We start from the raw sequence: 20,548 nt of genomic DNA, 5'->3' as shown, positions 1-20,548 counted from the left end.
CATTGCCTGCTTTTATCCTTAATCTGTTTTTCTTTTGGATTGTGCCTTGTGTTTATTTAAATTAAATGACTGTAACGTTTTTATATATGTTGTTAACCTTAAGAATAAAAACTGCCAGTTATTTTACAAGCAAAAGATGGGGTTATTGGGGAATAAAAGAATTGCAATCCAGGATAAACAAGTGGTGGCCAAACAAAGGCAAATCTAAGGAACAAGGGGGAGGTACACTTTTTTAAGGAGAAAATGGGTAGTTGGGAAGGCTGTTATAAGCTAAACGTCTACTGGGGTAAACTGAGAGTTCCAAGTGTAGGGGCTTCTCATTGGCTGAGCTGTTGCTGGAGGGGAGGGGGATAAGGAAAGCGACTCTTCCTCCACCTAAATGGTAGAGTCATGTGCACGTGCAAGGTCAACTCCGGCTCTTCCTGCTGCACCTGCAACCAACTGGAGTGGTAGGGCGTGAGAGCTCCCCTGGGGAGACTCCAGACTCCCGTTTTAGTGAGGGTTCTCCATTACTAATTTCCACTTACTAATCCTTTCTGTGACTTATGTTGCAAATATCATCATCTAGGCTAGGGACTGTTTTTCAGATTTCTTTTTTTTTTTTAAGATTTTATTTATTTGTCAGAGAGAGAGGGAGAGAGAGCAAGCACAGGCAGACAGAATGGCAGGCAGAGGCAGAGGGAGAAGCAGGCTCCTGCTGAGCAAGGAGCCCGATGCGGGACTCGATCCCAGGACGCTGGAATCATGACCTGAGCCGAAGGCAGCTGCTTAACCAACTGAGCCACCCAGGCGTCCCTGTTTTTCAGATTTCTTTAAAGAAGATTTTTGTTTTCTTGTTTTTGCAGAAGTTTTGTTTTATGTAGTCATGTGTATTATTATTTCCTTCCAGAGCTTTTGTTTTTTATATTTTGGTAAATTTATTTTATATTGAAGTATAATTAACATACACTGTTACATAAGTTTCAGGTGTGGAACATAATGATCCAGCAATTCAGTACACTACCCAGTAGTGCTCACCACGATAAGTGTAGTCACCATCTGTCACCGGACAACATTATTACAGTCGTATTAACTCTATTTCCTGTGCTGTACTTCTCATCTCTGTGACTTACTTACTTTATAACTAGAGGTTTGTACCTCTTAATTCCCTTTATCTATTCCATCCTCCTCCCCACCTCCCCTCTGGAAGCCTCCGGTTGGTTCTCTGTATTTAAGAGTCTGTTTTATTGTTTGTTTGTCTCTGTTTCTTTGTTTGTTCCTTTGTTTCATTTCTTAGATTCCACATATGAGTTAAATCATATGGTATTTGTCTTTTTTTTGGTCTAACTTTCCCAAGAAGACAAACAGATGGCCAACAGACACATGAAAAGATGCTCAGTATCAGTAACCATCAGAGAAATGCAAATGGAAATCACAACGAGATACCCCTTCACACCTATCAGACTGGCTAGAATAAAAAGGACAAGAAATAACAAGTGTTGGCAAGGATGTGGAGAAAAAGGAATCTTTGTGCACTGTTGGTGAGAATGTAAATTGGTGCAGCCACTGGAAAACAACATGGAGGTTCCTAAAAAAATTACAAATAGAAATACCCTGTGATCCAGTAATCCCACTACTGGTATTTACCCAAAGAGGATAAAAACAGTAATTCAAAAGGATACTTGCACCCCTATGTTTGCTGCAGTATTATTTACAGTGTTCAAGATACTGGACAACCCAAGGGTCTGTCACTAAATGGATGGATAAAGATGTGATGTGTGTGTAAATATATTCATATATATGTGAATAATATTCCATTGCATATATATACATATATATTCCATCGTGTGTGTGTGTTTGTGCGTGTTTATGTATATATACACACATATATAGTCATGAAGAAGAGATTTTGCCATTTGTAACAACAACAAATTATACCCTAGAGGGTGTAATGCTAAGTGAGCCACCCAGGTGCCCCTGATGCAGATTCTAAAATACATTATTCTATGGGGCGCCTGGGTGGCTCAGTGGGTTAAGCCGCTGCCTTCGGCTCAGGTCATGATCTCGGAGTCCTGGGATCGAGTCCCGCATCGGGCTCTCTGCTCAGCAGGGAGCCTGCTTCCTCCTGTCTCTCTGCCTGCTTGTGATCCCTCTCTGTCAAATAAATAAATAAAATCTTTAAAAAAAAATAAAATAAAATACATTATTCTGAACTTCTGTTGATAAATTCTGTCCAGTTTACAACTTATCTTGTCGTCAAATGGTTCTGCTTTACATGTTATGATTTTGGCAACTTCAGCCCACGGCAAAAATACAGGCGGAAAGTCATTCTGTACAACATCCTCTCCTCTCGTGCCTTCTCCCTCCTTGGGCACTCAGCGGGCTGTTCCCACGGGCCTGCATCGTGGGGGAGTCCTTGCGCCCTCACTGACCCTCCGTCATGGCTCCACTGACCCCATCCCTTTCTTTAACTGCCTGAGTGGCCACTCTTGAATTTTGTGCTTATCGTTCTTTGCTTTCTTCATAGTTTTACCACTTACTTTTATTCTCTAAACAATATCTTACTTGGTTTTACAAGGTTTTCAACTTTACCTATATGGGGTCATTTTGAATTTATTTTTGGTGACTTCTTTTATCACTCAATAACACGTTCTTGAGATTCATCTGCGTGTTGTCATTGTCATGGTTGTCGTTTGTTTCCACAAATTCTGTACGGTGTTTACTGTATACGTATGTTTGAGTGTGTGTGTTCTGTTCCTCTATCATCAGTACCATGGCAAGGTTTTTTGCATTGTGAACAGTGCTGTTCATGAACATACTTATATACGCCCCCTGCCTCTCATGAACAAGAGTTGCTCTGGGGCATAGATTTGGAAGTGAAATTGCTGATGGTTCAGTATACATATCTTCAAATTAACTAGATAATGCCCATTTTTCTCCAAAGTTCTAGTTGTCCCACATCCTCACCCAGCCTTCATATTGTCATCTTTGGAAAAAGAAAAATTGCCAACTTATTGAGTGAGAATTAGTATAGTATTTGTTCTAAAAGTTTTTTCAAATAATGAAATGGAGCGTATTTTCATATGTGTGTAGTTCATTCATGTTTCCTCATCTATGAAATGTCTGTTCATGTCTTTTGGCCATTTTTCTATTTGGTTGTTTGTCCTTCTCTTAATTGATTTGTAGGAATTCTGTTATCTATTCTGGAAGCTAAACATTTCATTTTGTAAAGTTTTTCCAGTCTGTGACTTGTCTTTTCTCTTTGCAAGGAGTCTTCTGAGTAACAGAAATTCTCAATTTTAATGAGGTAGAATTTTATTCTTTATGTATTGTACTTTTTGTATCTTGCTATTTAAATTCTTTCTTGTCTCAAGACCATATAGCCCATTTCTATCAAGGCTAAAATTTTCCTGGTTTTGCTCTCCACAATTAAAATTTTAATGCCTTTAGAACTGGTTTTTATGAGTGGTTGAAGCAGGAGTCCGGTTTTACTTCTAAATGGATAACCAGCTGTCCTGGCATCATTAATCGAAAAGTCTGCTTTTTCTCCAATGAAAGTTTGAAAAGCTGCGGTGCTATTTATATCCTAAAACAAGTTTACCCATATGTATGGATTTGTTTCTGGACTCTATTCTGCTCCAGAAGTTATGTGACTGTCCCTGCACCAAAAAATAGTTTTAATTACCCTACCTTTGCAATAATTCTTGATGACTTTTCCCTCATCGGGAGTATTTTTGTCTCATTTTGGTCTTTTGCTTTTCCACATAAAAGCTTGTCAAATTCTTTGGGGGGGGGGAAAGACCTATTAGTTTTGATTGACACTGCCAGTCTTTACCAGACTGTGTCCTGGGACCAGCAACAGTGGAAACGAGGCTGAACCACAAATTTAAAGGCACCGGCAAGGCTTAATGGGGGCAACAGCTGCAGCTGAAGGGAAACACAGTCCTGACAAAGGAGCCAGACCTGAACACTAGCCAGCGACAGTTTTAAAGGACCTAAGCCACACGAGGAGTGACATCTAATCCTGTAGGGGTGGGACAGTACACAAAACTGGGCACGAAGGCAGGGTTGGCAGAACAAGCTTCTCCATACATTGTGTGTTTCATTTTCATGTTAAGTCTCCATCTCTGGGCATGATTTTTAGCATTATAATGAGCGAGAAAGTCGGTGAAAAGTCCAATTTGGTGACCATCTTGTCTTGGACTAGTTTCAACTGGTCTAGGCTTGCTCCTTGGCTGGTGCTTTGCTAGGCAAGAAAAGTGGTAACAGCTGGCCGGAGTGTCCCAGGTGCAGAGGGACTTGTCCCCTACCATCTCAGATCTTTAAATCAGTTTTTACTGATTTACAACACCACATCATTCTATTCATTTAAGTCTTCTTTAATACATTTTACAGTTTTCTTGCACACAGGTCTCCCATGTCCTAGATTAAGTCCTAGATGTTTATATATTTTTGTTGCTACCCTAAATGGTATTTTATAAATTGCATTTTCCAACTGTTGATGGTGAAAAGAAGTGTAATTAAATTTTGTATATTGATTTTGTAGGCAGTGACCTTGCTTAATTAACTCTCACCAATTTTCCTAATTTATCTGTAGATTATTCTGGGCTTTTAATGTTGAAAGTTATATCATCTGTAATTGATGGCAAAATTGTTTCTTTGTTTATAAACTGTATCCTTTGGATTATTTTCTTACCTCTACTTAGAACCACTCAATGTTGAATGAAAGTGTGATGGTGGGCTTCCTGTACTTGGTCTGTATCTTAAGAGAATTCTTTCAACATTATGCCATTAGGGTGGGTTTGCTGGGGGTGCCTGGGTGGTCAGTGGGTTAAGCTTCTGCCTTCCACTCAGGTTGTGATCTCAGGGTCCTGGGATCGAGCCCCACATCGGGTTCTCTGCTCAGCGGGTGCCTGTTTCCCCCTCTCTCTCTGTCTGCCTCTCTGCCTACTTGTGATCTCTATCTCTGTCAAATAAATAAAAATCTTTTAGGGAAAAAAAAAAAGACGGGTTTGCTGTATGTATTTTGCAGATCTCCGTTCCTAATTCATTAACGGTTTTCTCATGAGTATACGTTGAACTTTCTCCATTTTTAGCATCTGTATTAATGCTTGTAGGTTTTTCTCCCTTGAGCTATTAATTTGGAAAGTAGTTGATTTCCAAATATTAAAACCACCTTGACTTCCTTGAATACACTCAATTTGGCCGTGCTCTATTTTCTTATGGATATGTTGCTGACTTTGATTTGCTGGTCTTTGGTTTAGGGGTTCTGCTTCTACATCTAGGAGTGAAATTCACTGGGATTATCTTTTCTAATACTCTATCACATTTCGATATCGAGATTTTGCTAGGCTCATAAAAAGAATTGGAACCATTTGCTCTTTTTTGAATACTCCAGTTTGTGTAGGATTGTTTGTGATGATGCCAAAGTAGCTAAGGGCTTCTGTAAGTTCACTCACACTGTCCCCTGAAGGGCTGCAGGCAGGGTAGGCAAGTCTGCACCCAGAATATATGCACCCCCATGAGGGCAAAGCACTGCTCCCTTTATAGTGGAGAGGTCCGGTATAACCGAGCTGACACCGGGTCCCTGGCTGTTTTCCCTGGAAAATGGTGCCAGGCTAGGAATGTAGCTGTAACCTCTACTCTCGACAGCTTAGGCACTCTGCAGTTGGGTGGCCAGGTCACCCTGGCCAGGAGGAGTTCATGTCAGGGAGCCCTGCCAAGCCTCCATCCCCGCCACATGGTCAAAGCCTATTGGACAGCCACAGGAGCGACTAGGAAAAGAGGGCAATTGGCGGCCAGTAAATAGAGTGTCTTGCGCACCTGCTTTTTGAGGACCTCTTCCACAGGGAATGTCCCATGGCAGGCATTTCTGTGGGTCGTGAATATCCTCCCATATACATCCCGACAGGTCCATCCGCATACTTCTTTGTCCCCAGTCTTGTTACCTCTGCATCGTCCCTGGGGTCCTCTCCAGCCTACAGAAGACAAGCACGACAAAGCTCATGGGGAACGCTGGTGCCCTCGCAGAGTGCATTCCGCATGCCCTGGGGAAGCAGGTGTCCTCCAGGACAGTTAGAAGGTGGCTGAGCATGTTGTACGTAATAGATCCCGCCCAGTAGTCCCATCGTGAGGAAGCTTGAGGTTTCCTTTCCAGGGTGCCAGAGAAGTACCTGTTGTTCTGAAGGCCATTTCTGAGTCCCATACAGGATGCTCTCTTGCTCTCTGGCACGTGCTCTCTCTCTCTCCCTCTTTTTTTCCAGTCCTGCTGAAATGTTAGGGTCTTGGGAGACTTTCCTGAACATTTTACTAAAAACTGACACACACCACTGGCACTCCCCGTGCCTTGTCCCCACTCTGTCTTCTCAGTAGCACTAAACAGCCTCTGAAGCATGCACCTATTTGATTTAGTAAGAGACTAGTCTGATGCTGGAATTCCCCAGCCCACCCATGGGTGTCATGGTGAATCCGCCATTAGCAGAGCATTGACGCTGGGCTCTGCTCTTTGCTGCTTCTAGGTATATACTCTGCTTTTCAAAGCAGTTGCGTACTGTGTTTGTATGTTGCTCCTGAATTGGGTGCTTTGTACTGGTGTCTTCCATTCTGAGGGCAGTTGCTGGATGCTTTCACATTTCTCCGCAAGAGTCTTTATATCAATCATCAGAGCATTACAAAGCACACTTTGAATTACAGAACTGACTACAGAAATTTGAGAGGTTATCAACATAGCAATTGTGTATTATATGATTGGTATTAAGAAAACCAATTAAAATCTTTTTTTAACTTAATTGTTCCCTCCTTTTTAACCTCAAAAATATAAGAAAACATGATTCACACATGAAAAATAGACATAAACGAAACTATTAAAGGCTTCTATTGAAAGGAGTAAATAGAGCAAAATCACAATCATTTGCAGTAGAAGTCAATTAAATAATTAAAAGGCTGGCAGGATATAACTACATTTAAAGATGTCACCTTTTGTTTGTCACACACTGGCCAAATTTGTTCATCATTGTGATGACTAAAAGAAATATTAAGAGATACTGACTTTTGAATTCTTTGTGAATTTTAGGTCAAGAAACCACCTGGCCTAAATCCTTTTCTCCCTTACTAATGAGTCTGTGTATTATAAAAATGTCACATAACCCCACCAACAGTCCAAATTAGGAGAACCAGACAATCTAAAGTAAGGTTATAGGTTCTTCATCAAAATGACTGACCTCTCAGACATCAAAGTCCCAAGCGGACTTATATGAATGAAACAAATGACTGTGTATGTTTTTCCAAAAATGAGTAAATTATTTGTGCTATAAAAATATCCTGAATACCTACTACGTGCCAGCCGTGGTGCTGACTACTTGATACTCAGTGATATACCAGATCCCTGCCTTTCTGTAGCCCCCAGCCCAGGGATCAAGTCGAATGGGACAAGTGAGGTAAGTGTAAGAATAGGGAGAGGACAGGGAAGCACCTGGGAGGGCACCTGTCCCTGATTCAGGTGTTAGGAGAAGCTTTCTGGAGAAAGTGACCCGAGCAGAAGGCAGACACTTAACCGACTGAGCCACTCGGGAGCCCTGAGACCAGGACACTTTTGATGTGAAGGGTAGCACGATGAATAATTATGCCAGGATCACAGATGTAACGCTCGAGTCCCTAGGCAAAGGGACGTTGCTGTCATCTGGGTGTTTGTGCCCCCCTCCCCAAATTCATATCCTGAAAACTTCATGCCTGAGGTGATGGTATTAGAAGGCGGGGCCTTTGGGAGGTGATTAGGTCAGGAGGATGGAGTCCTCATGGATGGAATTAGTGATTTATAAGAGACCCCATGGAGCTGCCTAGCTCCTTCGACCCTGCCAGCACACAGTGAGAGGTTGGCAGCCTTCGCCAGACCCTGACTGTGCTGGCGCCATGATCTTGGACTTCAATCTCCAGAACTGTGAGAAATAAATTTCTGTTGTTTATAAGCTGCCCAGTCTGCGGCATTTTGTTATCACAGCCCTGACAGACTAAGCCCGGCGTGTGTGCCCCGTCTCCTGATGAACGATGTTGAGGGGTGTCAGTTGTGTCTGAAAAACAATGGGGAGCCTCCGAAGTGTTCTAAGCAAGGACGTGATATAACCTTGCTTCAAGAAGGTGGCTGTGCAGGTGGTGGAAAGGATCGGAGGAGGCAAGTTAGAAAGAGCAATTGGGTCAAAACAGAATTAGAGACTTCAGACATTTCTAAAATGCAACTCTAATCTGGTCACAACTGTGAGAAGCTCCCCTAGGATGAAGTCTTAGCACCTTAGCACGGCAGATAAGCTCCTGGTTTTCTCTCCAGCTGTACCTGTCACCATTCTCCTTCCCGGTCACATGTGATGGTCCAGCTATGGTTGCTGAACTACTTGCCTTAAACGCCATGTTGTCTCCAGTGCTTTGCACGTGCCCCTTCCTCAGCTGGGAAGCCCTGCCCTTTGCATGTGAATTCATTTGTATGAATCCTTAAGATTCAGCTAAGATGCTGTTTCTCCTTGGAAGCCTTTACTGACACACCGAAGGCAGGGTTACTGCTCATCTTCTGGGCTCTCACGGCCCTCTGTGTGCTCCAGATCTAGCATTGATTCTCTCCCGTAATTGCCCGTTATTCCTCCCTGCTGTCAAACCAACTAGACCATGATTTTTTAATTTAGATATAACTGACGTAGAACATTATGTTAGTTTCAGGTGTACAGCCTAATGATTCAGTATTTGTGTATATTGCAAAACGATCACTGCCGTAAGTCTAGTTAACATCCATCACCAGTACATCGCCACATTTTTTTTCTTAGGCAGAGAAAACCGTGATGATCCTCAAGATTTGCTGTTTAGCAGCTTTCAAATATACAATACAGTGGTATTAACTGAGAGCCCCCATGCCATACATTAGGTCCCCGTGACTGACCTATTTTGTAGCTGAGAGTTTGTACTTTTTAACCCCCTTCATCCATCTTGCCCATCCCCTGCCCCCTCTGGCCACTGTTAGGGTGTTCTCTATACCCATGAGTTTGTTGTGTTTGGTTGGTTGATTGACTTTGTTTTGTTTTTTAGATTCTACACATCAGTGAGATCATATGGAATTTGTCTTTCCCTGTCTGACTTATTTCACTTAGTGTAATGTACTCAAGTTCCATCATGTTGCAATGGCTAGATTTCCTTCTTTTTTATGGCTAAATAATCCTCTGTGTGTGTGTGTGTGTGTGTGTGTGTGTGTCCCGTTTTCTGTATCCATTCATTCGTCAATGGACATTTAGATTAGATTGTTTCCATATCTAAGCTATTGTAAATAATGCCGCAGTGAACACAGAGGAGCAGATATCTTTTCGAAGTTAGTGTTTTCATTTTCTTCAGTCAAATACCTAGACATGGAATTGCTGGATCATACAGTATTTCTGTTTTTAATTTTTTGAGAAACCTCCGCACTGTTTTCCACAGTGCGATCACAAACTTACATTCCCACCCACGTGCCTAAGATCCCCTTTTCTCCACATCTCCACCAACGCTTGTTATTTCCTGTCTTTTGCTTCTGTTGTCTTTGCTTTTAGTGTCAAATTTAAAAAGTCCTCACCAAGACTGATGTCACAGAGCTTGCCACCTGTGTTTCCTTTAGGAGTGTCATGGCTTCAGGTCTTACCCGAAATCTTTGAGGCATTTTGAGTTGATTTGTGTGTATGGTGGAAGGTAGTGGTCCAGCTTCATTCTTTTGCGTGTGGCTGTCTTGTCTTCCCACCACCATTTACTCAAGAGACTGTCTCTTACTTGGTTGCTTTGTAGTAAATTAGTTGACCATTATAGGAGCGGGTTTATTTCTGGGCGCCCTATTCTGTTCCATTGACTTGACTATGATTTCTTTTTGAGAGGTCTGTGTCTTGTTCATTTTATTCTCTTCCTCTAAGCCAGTGTTTAGCACATAGTAAGTATCCACTAAATATCCACTAAATAAGTGTCCTTTGAAGTACCCCTAAATGGAAGACAGTCATCCTCGCAGTGTTCTTTCTGTATTTTTGGCATATACTTTAATTGTATCTCCAGAGAAGAGTTATCGTAGTTTTTGTAGAAGAGCAGCAGGAGCAGCGCATGGGTGTACTCCCAAATTCAGCGATGAGGTTCACTACCTGCAGAGTCAGCTTTTGAAATGATGTAGAATTTTCCTCATCCCTGGCTGACACTTGATTGTTACATTAGCTAAGGGATAGTCTGTTGAAAAGGAAGAAGTGCTCAAAACACATGAAATTTGAGATCATGTTCAAGGATATAAAGAGGGAATATACAAGAGCCCTGGTGTCGGCCTAGCTTTTATTTATTTAGCTTTTCCTTTCACGTCACCTCAAGTCTGGTCTGAAAGCAGGATCTGTCTCTGATGTGGCAAGAGCTCAGAGAGATCATGGGTGATTTCTCCCCGGTTTCTGCATGCTGTTACTCAAGGTAGTGGGTTGTAGAGGGAGGAAAGTCTGAAGGGCAGAGAGAGAGCTGAGCAGCTCTTTGTGGAGAGGCAAGACCAAGGGATTTCTGAGAGATGGAGGAGCCCCCCTCAAAGGCGGAGGTGGGACTTATTCATCCCTGAGTCATCGGCATGATATTTTCAAACTATGACCCCCCTCAGTGTGCCAAAAGAAGTAGCTACATTTTTTTTACAATTCAAGATAATCTTAAATTTCCTGATGACCGAAAATAAAAGCTTATTTTGTTTCCTCAGTCATTTCTGGTTTAAACTCAGTCAATTCAGGATTTCCTTTTCTCCCTCCTCTTGAGGGTGGCATTCAAGTTTCAGAGACCAGCTTTAGCATCAGGACTTTGGGGATGGGCATCTCTTAAAACTGTCTTCTGCTGAGAGGAAACAGCTCACTGTTTTCTAATTGTCTACATCTCTTTCCGCCAGAGTCCACTGGTGACGTAATAGCACTGTGAGGTATAAGGTATGAGGCCGTGTCTGCAACATCCTCTCTGTCCCACTGGTGACGCCCTCTCCCTTCCGCCGCCCTCTCTCAGCCGATTCTGCAGCCTTCAGGCACTGCTGGGTGCTCTCCCACACCTCTCGCATGGGGTAGGGGTCTCCGAATGACCGCCCCAGATGCCCTGTTCCCAGATGCCCTGTTCCCAGACCCGCCACCTGCATTACTGTTCAACTGCTGCCATCCCGGGCCACTGGCATGAGGTAAAGACAGGTGGGGGAATTCTAAATGTCACTCACTTTTCCAAGCTCCACCTGGGGAACAAGCAGAACTCCTCTTCACCCTCCGAATGAAAGCAGCATGAGGGAAAGAACGTTTTTTTCTGTTCTCTTCCCTGCTGTGCATGCAGGGCCTAGAACCGTGGCTAGCCAGCGGAAAGTGCTCAAGAAATACTTGGTGGGTAGAGGGATGGCTGGCCTCTCCCTGGTCTCCCCAGCTCCCACGACTGGGCTCTGGGCAGACTCAGGGCACGAGACCTCCTTGCCAGTATCTAACCCTTGCTTCTTCTGTTTGTCTCCTCCCTCAGGGGCCTCAAGTTTGAGGCGTACTTAGAGGGGTAGGGAGAGGGAGAGTCAGGCTGAACCAATATTCTCCCCAAACTCCCTCTGGGACAAGTTAATCTGGCTTTTGTTTTGAATCAAGTCTTCATCTCTGACCCATCAAGACGGTTCTTCTCCTCAGTCAGCAGGAGCTTGTATTTAGGTGACTGTGCTTGGGGAAGGGCCTGGGGGATTCAGCTTGCGGGGAGGGGCGTGGAGAGACTCTGCCTGTTAGTATTTCACCATCATCCTTCTACCTTCAACTTCTAGGCTGCAGTTCCCAGGATGGTGCCTGGCACAGACTGGGTTCTCGGTTCATCTTTACTGAATTGAATACTGGATGAGTCAGAAATTGGTCAGATATTGAAGGGAGAAGAGTGGAAGCTTGTGGGGAGGTTGTCTGGGTAAAGACGAATGAGATCTAGAAGGAATGCTCAGTATTGTCGAGTCTTTGTTGAAACGGAATTCTATTCAACAAAGCCACAAGATTTGTTCATTTTAATTCTAACAAGGAGTGTTGCTATAATTCTTACTGATTGTAATGCTAGGTTTTCCCTAGACCCCAACTTAGGAAACCAGCTCTCCAAATTTGAGCCAAAACCCAGAGATTGCCCAGCTTTTTATAGAATAAACTGAAATAGCTATCAACAACTAGGCATTGGTTGATAAACAGGAATAAGATTCTAGAAGGGAAGATTGAGAAATTTGGTTTTAATACAACAGGTACTTCTCGAGTTTCTATCATGTATCAGGCACTGGTGGTAGGCATGGAGATATAGCCGTGAGCAGGGCAGGCCCTATCTACTTCAAGGAACTTCTGTTCTGGTGAAGGTAACCAGTAATAAACAAAAAAATAGTACAGGCTGTAACCTGTGCTATTAAGGAAATGCACTGGGATGGACGCATGTAAGTTTTAGTTAGGGTAGTAAGAGAAGGCCCCTACACAGAGATGGTGTGCTGTGAGATAAGGATGAAGGAGCATTCTAAGCAGAGGGAACGGCAAGTTCAAAGGCCCAGGGGCAGGAAGAAGACGTTAGCTTGCTCCTAGAATTGCAAGCGAATCAGGGGACAGTGGTATGAGCGGAGATCAGCAAACAGTAGACAGAGCCATGTCACGCAGGACCGGCAGTCAGAGGGAGGGGTTTCAGACTAAATTCTGAGCACGGTGGGAGCGTTTGAAGCACACGAATGCTGTCATCTGGCCTGTATTCACTTAAATATAAACTGGGAGAGAATGCATTATGGGGGGAGTCAGAAGCAGAAAGATGAATGAAAAATGTAGGTAGACTGTCCAAGTGACCATGACTGAGGGCGGAGGAGGGTGATGGAGAAAGGTGTACAGATCAGAGATTTGTTTTTGAGTTCAGCCCCTCAGGACTCCTGGTGACTGGTGGTTGGAATGAGGACGGGGTGGGAACGAGGAGGAGCCCTAGCTGAGAAGCGGAAGATGGTGGGGAGACAACTGTTTGGGGGGATATGTTAAAGGCCGTGTTTTGGATATGTTACATTTGAGGTTCCTGTGAGACATCCGTATCAATTGCTGTGTTCTGGAAATGCTGAGTATCAGTACACTAAAGTAACCAAATTGGGACTTAGATGATTGTTTTTTCCTACTTCTCGAATCAGTCCCTCTTTTCTTGAGACACCTCATTTTTTAAAAAATCTTAACTCTGCTTTCGGGATGCTGGTTATATGTGTGCTCTGCATTTCAGAGGTCTGAGCATTCCATTACTATTAAAAAAAAAAAAAGGCACCACAAACCTCAAATATAGGTCATCACCAGACATGCCCAATCCCTTAATACAATTCTGACGGCAGAATTGTATTGTCTAGCGGTTCATCTCTGTGCCCTTGTTATTGATTTCAGTCCAGCACGCCCAGCAGGTTCAAACCACAGCTTCACCTTCCCTGAAGTTTGCCGTTTGCACGAAATGCAAATAATGGTACTTGATTTCTCCTCTTCCTATGGCTTCGTATGCTTCAGGGGACTGGGTGAGGTAGATGATGAATGACCTACTTTCTCATGGGTTGATTAGACTCCTACAAGTGTCCTTTTTCCCTTTTGAAAGATGTTATAGCATGTGTGTGCACACACGTGTGTGCGTGCGTGAGAGAGAGACAGGAGAGATGGCAGCACTAATGCCCTACAGAGGTACTCGGAAGTGCCTCCGAGTTCGGGGGCAGGTGTTTCTTTTATGCTAGGGATCAGCTCACAGTATGGCCTTGCCGCAAGATAAGCGAAGGGCTGTCGCTGTTACAAATCTTGATAGCTTTGTGTGGCTCATGCCAAGGTCAAAGACTTTGAATAAATATAGATTAAAAGGACGTCTTGCTTCCTGGAAGGTATTTGACTCATTTAATTTAGAAAAGAAAAACTCAGAAAGGAGTACTTCATGCTTCGCTAATGAGAGTTACTAGTCCTTTACTACCTACAAACTTCGGGAAAGCTTAATTATTCAGAAATATTCAGTCACTAAATTGTGACAGTTCTATGGCAATCATATCTTAACTGTCATCTCTGGCCCTACTTTGGGGGCTCTTGTCATCTGTCGCCTGCTCTATTAGGATACCTTTGTCAGTGATCTTTGCCCCGGAACCTCACTCCTATCAGTCGCATAATCTCCACAGAGATCTAACACACAAATCTTCAAAACAGCCTCTAATGGCTTTTCATTATCTACAGATGAAAACTATACTCCGGACTTCTTACATTTTCAGTAGTGTGGTGGACTAGAGTCTCTGAAGAGCTTCCCGCTACGGGGAAAAAAACCCCAACAACCTAGATTCTGGATAAAAGATGCCTTTTGATACATTGTTGGGATTTGGGGAACCAAAGGAAATCTCTAAGGGCAAAACAGAACAAAAACCATGCCGTGTAAACCTGAGACCTGGAACCTCTTTGGAGCAGGGAGCTGAGAGCGTGAAGGACTGTAAAGACAGGTTTCCCTGAAGGCGAATGCTGACATCAGCACCCCTGAGCTGGCAGGGGGGAGGAAGTGGAGCCTCGGACTTGGCCCTCAGTGGGGCCCTCAAAGGGGGCTGCCCTGGCTTCCAGTGTGCAGTCCCAGCTCCTGACAAAAATACAGAGCCTTTCTGGGGGCCCCACTGAGACCCAAGACTCTTACAGATTAACCTCAAAACAAACACGATCTCACAGTCTGTGTTTGCCAGAAACACAAGGAATAAGCCTCCATGCTTGAGTCTATAAGGACGCACACAGCAGAATTCAGCCTCCAAGGATTTCAGGTGTGAACTATTAGCCACACAATATTAGCTGGCTGTGAGATATTTAAAGAAAAAGAAAAGGATGGAATCAGTGAGGGACAGATGACTAGGCAAATTTGGAAAATAACCAAATAAAACTTTCAGAAAGGAAAAATAAAACTGTTTGGAAGTAAAAACTCAGTGGATATGAATGGATTCAACACTAGATGTGATAAGACTGAAGTGAGAATTGGTAAATTGGAATGTGTATCCAGAGAAATTCTCCAGAATGCAACAAAGAGGCCAAGAAGGTAGAAAATATTTTTTTAAAACTGAAACACAAATGATAAATGAAGTATAGTGTGGCCAATTAGAGGCAACATTTGATGAGCTAATAGAAGATCATTTTTCCAGAACTGATGAAAGGCATGCATTCTAAGATACAGGGAGCACGATATATATACAAATAGGATAAATAACTACAAAAATCTGCAGACTCACATGTTAGAATGAACGTCTACAACACCGGAGGTATTGAGAAAGACAGATCATCTATAAAAGAATAAAAAAGAAGACTTCTCAACAAGAAACCAAGAAGACATGGAATAGTGTCTGCTTTCTCAGGGAAAAATATCTGTCAACCTACAACAAGGTGGTCATTAAAGAACAAGAGTGAAATGAAGAGATTTTCCAAGAAAAGATGTTTCAAATAAAAGGTGAGTTTTATCACCACGGAGTCCCAGTAAAGGAACTTGTAAACATTTATTCCAGGAAAAAGGAAATATTCCAGGAGGAAGGTCTGAAGACTGAGAAGAATAGTGAACAAAGAAATTGGTAGGAGCACCTGGGTGGCTTGACCCGTTGAGCATCCGACTCTTGATTTTGGCTCAGGTCATGATCTCCAGGTTGTGAGACCAAGCCCTGCATCAGGCTCAGCATTGGGCATGGACTCTGCTTGGGATTCTCTCTTTCCCTCTCCCTCTACCCCTCCCCACCAAGAGAACTTGGTAAATATGTATGTCAAATCTAAGCAAATTAGCCTTTTTTAAAAAAAAAGATTTTATTTATTTATTTGACAGACAGAGATCACAAATAGGCAGAGAGGCAGACAGAGAGAGGGAGGGGGAAGCAGGCTCCCTGCTGAGTGGAGAGCCCGATGCAGGGCTCGATCCCAGGACCCTGGGATCATGACCTGAGCCAAAGGCAGAGGGTTTAACCCACTGAGCCACCCAGGCGCCCCACAAATTAGCCTTTTAAAATTAATTGTAATATCTAATTTGTGGTGTTAGGAAAAGAACGAAAATGCTAGGTAACAATAGTGTGCAACTGAGGGAGGGTAGATTAGAGCTACAAGTTCCAAAGTCTCCAAATAAAAACTCAAGAGTGAGGTTACTATATTAGCTTTAGACTCTGCCAGGCTACGTATGTGTATTAGAACGTTCAATGGGACCATTTCTGACTCTCTCTTGCTTTAGGTGTTAATAATAAAATAGATACCAGATATCCAGTCCATGTGTAGAGATTTTTTAAAAAATGGATGAAAACCTGCACTGTAACTCTAGAGCCCCACCATCAACACACACACACACACACACACGCATGTGCACGCACACACACGCACATGTACACACCTGTACACGCGTGCACACACACACATAGCAAGAGAGAGTTTGCAAGATTTTAAGGAGACAGTGTGGCGGGACAGAAAGAACCTGGGGAGGAGAGTTCTGCGGAGGAGGACTGTTGCCAGGCTTTGAGCAGGTAACCGGACCCCCTTTGGGGGGGGGGACACTGCCGCTCACACGCAGCCCCAGGGAGAGAGGCTTTGACGTATGCTTCCTGGAATTGGAGAACCAGCGCCTGACTCATGCCTGAGATCGTAGTCAGGATCTGACTCTGGCCTGGGAGAGGGACAAACTGACCTGTAGCTTTGGAGGTGAGGCCGTTAGGGCCTGGCCTGTGCCCCGCGGTTGGTCAGAGTTAGTGCCGCACTGATGTGGGCCAGATGGGAAGAAAGCCACGGTGGTCATCTTGGGTCTTGTCCAGTAGGGCTGCCAGGAGAGCCGCAAGAGCCCTGCTGGAAGAGGCAGGAGGTCTGTGAGGACAGTGTCATGAGCAGGCAGCGGGATAGGGAATCTCATCCCCGCAAACCTTGGAGTCGCCCTCGGCTTGCTCTTACAGCAGCTCCGTTTCTGGAATATATCGAGAAACTGGTCACCTCCCCCGCTCGTCCTGGTCCTGTTTACAGTTATCGCTCACACGGGGCCTGCAATGGTCTCCTTGCTCAGGACCTCTCCTTTCCCCGGATTCCCCGTTGGCCTTTCTTCACTTAAAAGCCAAAGTGATTTTATTAAAAAGAAGTCATATCATTCCTTTGCTTAAAAACCCTCCAGGGACTTGTCATCTCACGCAAGAGCAGCTCTGATCTAGCTCCCAGCTTCCTTCCTAACGTCCCCTCCTGTCCCTTCTCCTCCCTGCTTGTTCTGCCACGATCTCTTAGACCCTGGGCTATCCCAGCGACGGCCAGGTGCCCTCCAGCCTCTGGGACCTGTGGTGACCCTCATCTCCGACTGGAACGCCACCCTCCTCTACTCCACGTGCCTTTCTTGCCCAGCTCCTTCAGCTTTCTGCTAAGCACCATCTTCCCAGGGAGACCTCCCACCCCACCCCACCCCGCTGGCCTGCTCATCCCCTGACCCTCCCCACGCCCTCCACCACTTCATTGTCCTCCCCAGAACTCATCACCATCTGGCGCACTGTGTACGAGTCTTTGGTTGTTAACAACTTTCTGCCCCTGTAATGCACGTCGTCACTGCGCTCCAGGACAGAAACTTTGTGATTTTGTTCAAGGTTGTATTTTTAGTTCCGAGGATGGTGTGTGCCACACTGACTGCTAAAAATCTTCTGAATGAGAGAGTGTAGGAAATGAAGGGCGCAGAGAGGGGAGGGACTAATCCAGCTGAAATGACACAGAGTCATCCTGTGACCAAAGACTGAAAAATGTTCATTGGAATTAGCAATGAAAAGGTCAGTGGTCCTCAGAGAGGACAGCTTCAGTCGATGAGTAGGAACGGAAGCCAGATTGTGGTGTTCTGAGGAGGCGAAAAGGAAGGAGGGAAATGAGTTCCTTGGTGGGAAATATTGGTTTCCAGTATGTTTGGGTGAGTGGAGCAGGAGACAGAGAGGCCCAGAGAAGTATTTAAAGTAAAAGAGACCAGGCACCTCTGGGAGCTGAGAGGAGAAAGCCCACAAAAAAAAGGAGTTGAAGATTAGGAGAGGAGGCAACTTGGGTGGCGTTTCAGTGACACAGATGACAGGACACGCCTGAACAGTCATAGGAAGTGTTTCTGACCCTCAAGACTGAGGGGAAGGGAGGGAGGAATGGTCGTAGACAGTAGTTCAGTTGGCTGGCAGTAGGATGAGAAGCTGAAACAAATCCTTTGAAAAACCTCTCTTTGCTTGAGGAATAGGGAAGATCATCTCCCAAAAATGAAAGAGAAAATGTCCAGTTGGCAAGGGTGCTCGAGGAGAGCAGTGAAGGTTTGGAATTATCTTTGAGAGAAACGGGAGAGCAGAGGACAAGCAAAAGAGTTCCTGGACAGTCCCGAGGACCCATAGGGCTGGAGACCATGAACTTAGAGTTGAGAGTTTTCCCCCAGAAGCAGTCAGTCACCTGGTGTTACAGGATTTTTTGTTCCTTAGTGCCCGAGGTTCTTGGTCATGCCGCTTTGAAGAATGGAGAGGTAGCCCAGACGAAGAGTGGTGGGCATCAGAGCAAAGTTTACGGAGCAAATGTATAAAGCTCCTGGAGGGGTGCCTGGGTGGCTCAGTCAGTTAAGCATCCGCCTTCAGTTCAGGTCATGATCTCAGGGTCCTGGGATCGAGCCCCCAATCAGGCTCTGTGCTCAGCAGGGAGTCTGCTTCTCCCTCTCTCTCTGCCCTTCCCCCCACCTTGGGCTCTCTCTCTCTCTCCTCTCTCAAATAAATTAAAAAAAAAAAATCAGGGGCACCTGGGTGGCTCAGTGGGTTAAAGCCTCTGCCTTCGGCTCAGGTCATGATCCCAGGGTCCTGGGATCGAGCCCCGCGTCGGGCTCTCTGCTCAGCAGGGAGCCTGCTTCCTCCTCTCTCTCTCTCTGCCTGCCTCTCTGCCTACTTGTGATCTGTCTGTCAAATAAATAAATAAATAAAAATCTTTTTAAAAAATCATAAATAAATAAAATAAAGCAAGCTCCTGGAGAGGGATGGGGCCCCGAGAGGGTTCCCCTCAGAGTTTCTAAGTTTAGGGCTTTTGGGGTTTTTTTTTTTTTTAATCAAAGAGCTCTTTTGCAGAGCTATTTTAAGTAACCAGGCTGTGCTGAGTCGTGCCAATCAGGGCTCTGGTCACGTATCTGTCTACCTATTAGGATAATGGCTGCACACGGATGGTCTTTTGGGGCTGATATCTGGGGGGTTATGTCTTAACTGCTCCTTGCCCATGATATTGACAAGTGCTTTGTGGTTAATTGTTTCATTTTAGGATGATTTGCTGAAGTCACTTCTGCAAAGGCTGCAAAGTAGAATGTTAGTGCGGGTCCTGTCTCAGCTGCAGAACAGGATGTCAGTGCTGTTTGATCTTGGCTGTCCCGACTCCATCTGTTCTTGTTGGGGACCCTGGCTCTGACTACCTAACTGTCCAGCTAATTCCTAACACTGGTGGGGGAGAAGATGAGGGGAGTCAGATGCGTGCCAGGCCCAAGGTGCTAGATGTTAACACTGAAAGTCACTGTGGGGAGCATGCAGCGGGGAGGTGCGTTAGGGAACGGCGTGGTTAGGGGGCTCCTTAGGGGTGCACTGGAGAACTTTCACATTCACTCCACAAGAGAGCCAGCATTTGGGTGCCTGCTGTAGAAAGGCTGTGGATGGCCATACTAGCCAAAGCAGTAGCCCCAGCCAGGAGATATGTGACTATAGCAGTGGCCAGACAAAAAGGAGATAGACACTTGTCTCTTACTCCCTTCCTCTGCTCTGACACTGAATAGAGCTGAGATCTGAGGAAGGAGCTTTGTCTCTTAAGTAGGTCAAAGACAACCTCCAGATGAGGGAAGGAAAGAGAACTAAAAGCAGGCCAGAGAGGGAGAGCAGCCAGCACAAAAGCCTAGGAGTGGGATAGCACCAGGGGTATGGGGACTCCTTCTAGTGATTCCGAACACCTGATGTGTGTTGGGGTGTGTCACTGGAGACCGGAAGGAAGGTTGCACTTAGACTGGGCATGACGTTAGTGTGAAAACACTCCATCCACTCTATCGCCTCAACTCACTCCCAGATTTTCTTTTGCTTTGATCTCTGTGCTGTATTTTTAAATATTTCTTTGTACCTATCTTCAGTTCTGTCTTCTTTTCAACTGGAGTTAATCTGCTGTTGAAGTCAGCAATTATTTTTTTAATTTCAGTTATTTATTTTTCATTTTTAGAAGTTCTACTTGGATTTTCTACTTGGTTTTGTTTTTATAATCTCTTTCTTATTCCTCACTCCTATTTTCAAGCTTGCATGTTTTTAAGCTTATTAAGTATATCAATGGTTATTTTATCCTCTGTGTTTTGTAATTGAAATGAATTACCATGTCAGAAGACTTTGCTCATGTAATTCTGGTGGCTTTTGTACTTGTAGGCACAGTGCATAGTACAGAGTCCGTCCTCAATATATTTGTTACATAAATGAACGAATGAAAATATGTAGGAGGTGTTGGAATAAAAAGAGCAAATGGAACATTAATAGGCAAATTACAGTATAGTGCTGTAAGTCATATTATAAAAATATAAGCAAAGAGCTTTAAGAATGAGGACAGTGGGGACTGCCTGAGTGGCTCAGTGGGTTAAGCCT

General features: G+C 44.4%; 1 protein-coding gene and 1 long non-coding RNA gene across 9 annotated transcripts in view; one reads left to right on the top strand and one right to left on the bottom strand.

Annotated features, from left to right (window-relative positions):
- The window catches only part of ENTHD1 (ENTH domain containing 1), a 103,215-nt gene that overhangs the window by 58,296 nt on the left and 24,371 nt on the right, over positions 1-20,548 (top strand). The gene's annotated exons all lie outside the window — the stretch shown is intronic.
- LOC125107390 (uncharacterized) lies at positions 3,789-19,271 on the bottom strand. Its single transcript, XR_007129533.1, has 3 exons — positions 19,175-19,271; positions 14,014-14,023; positions 3,789-3,800 (listed from the first exon to the last, which is right to left on the bottom strand). It is a non-coding gene; the product is annotated as an uncharacterized LOC125107390 (long non-coding RNA).

The sequence above is a fragment of the Lutra lutra genome, chromosome 8 (genome assembly GCF_902655055.1).
Source record: "Lutra lutra chromosome 8, mLutLut1.2, whole genome shotgun sequence".
In the NCBI taxonomy this organism is placed as follows: Eukaryota; Metazoa; Chordata; class Mammalia; order Carnivora; family Mustelidae; genus Lutra; species Lutra lutra.
This window is presented reverse-complemented; position numbering and strand designations above follow the sequence as displayed.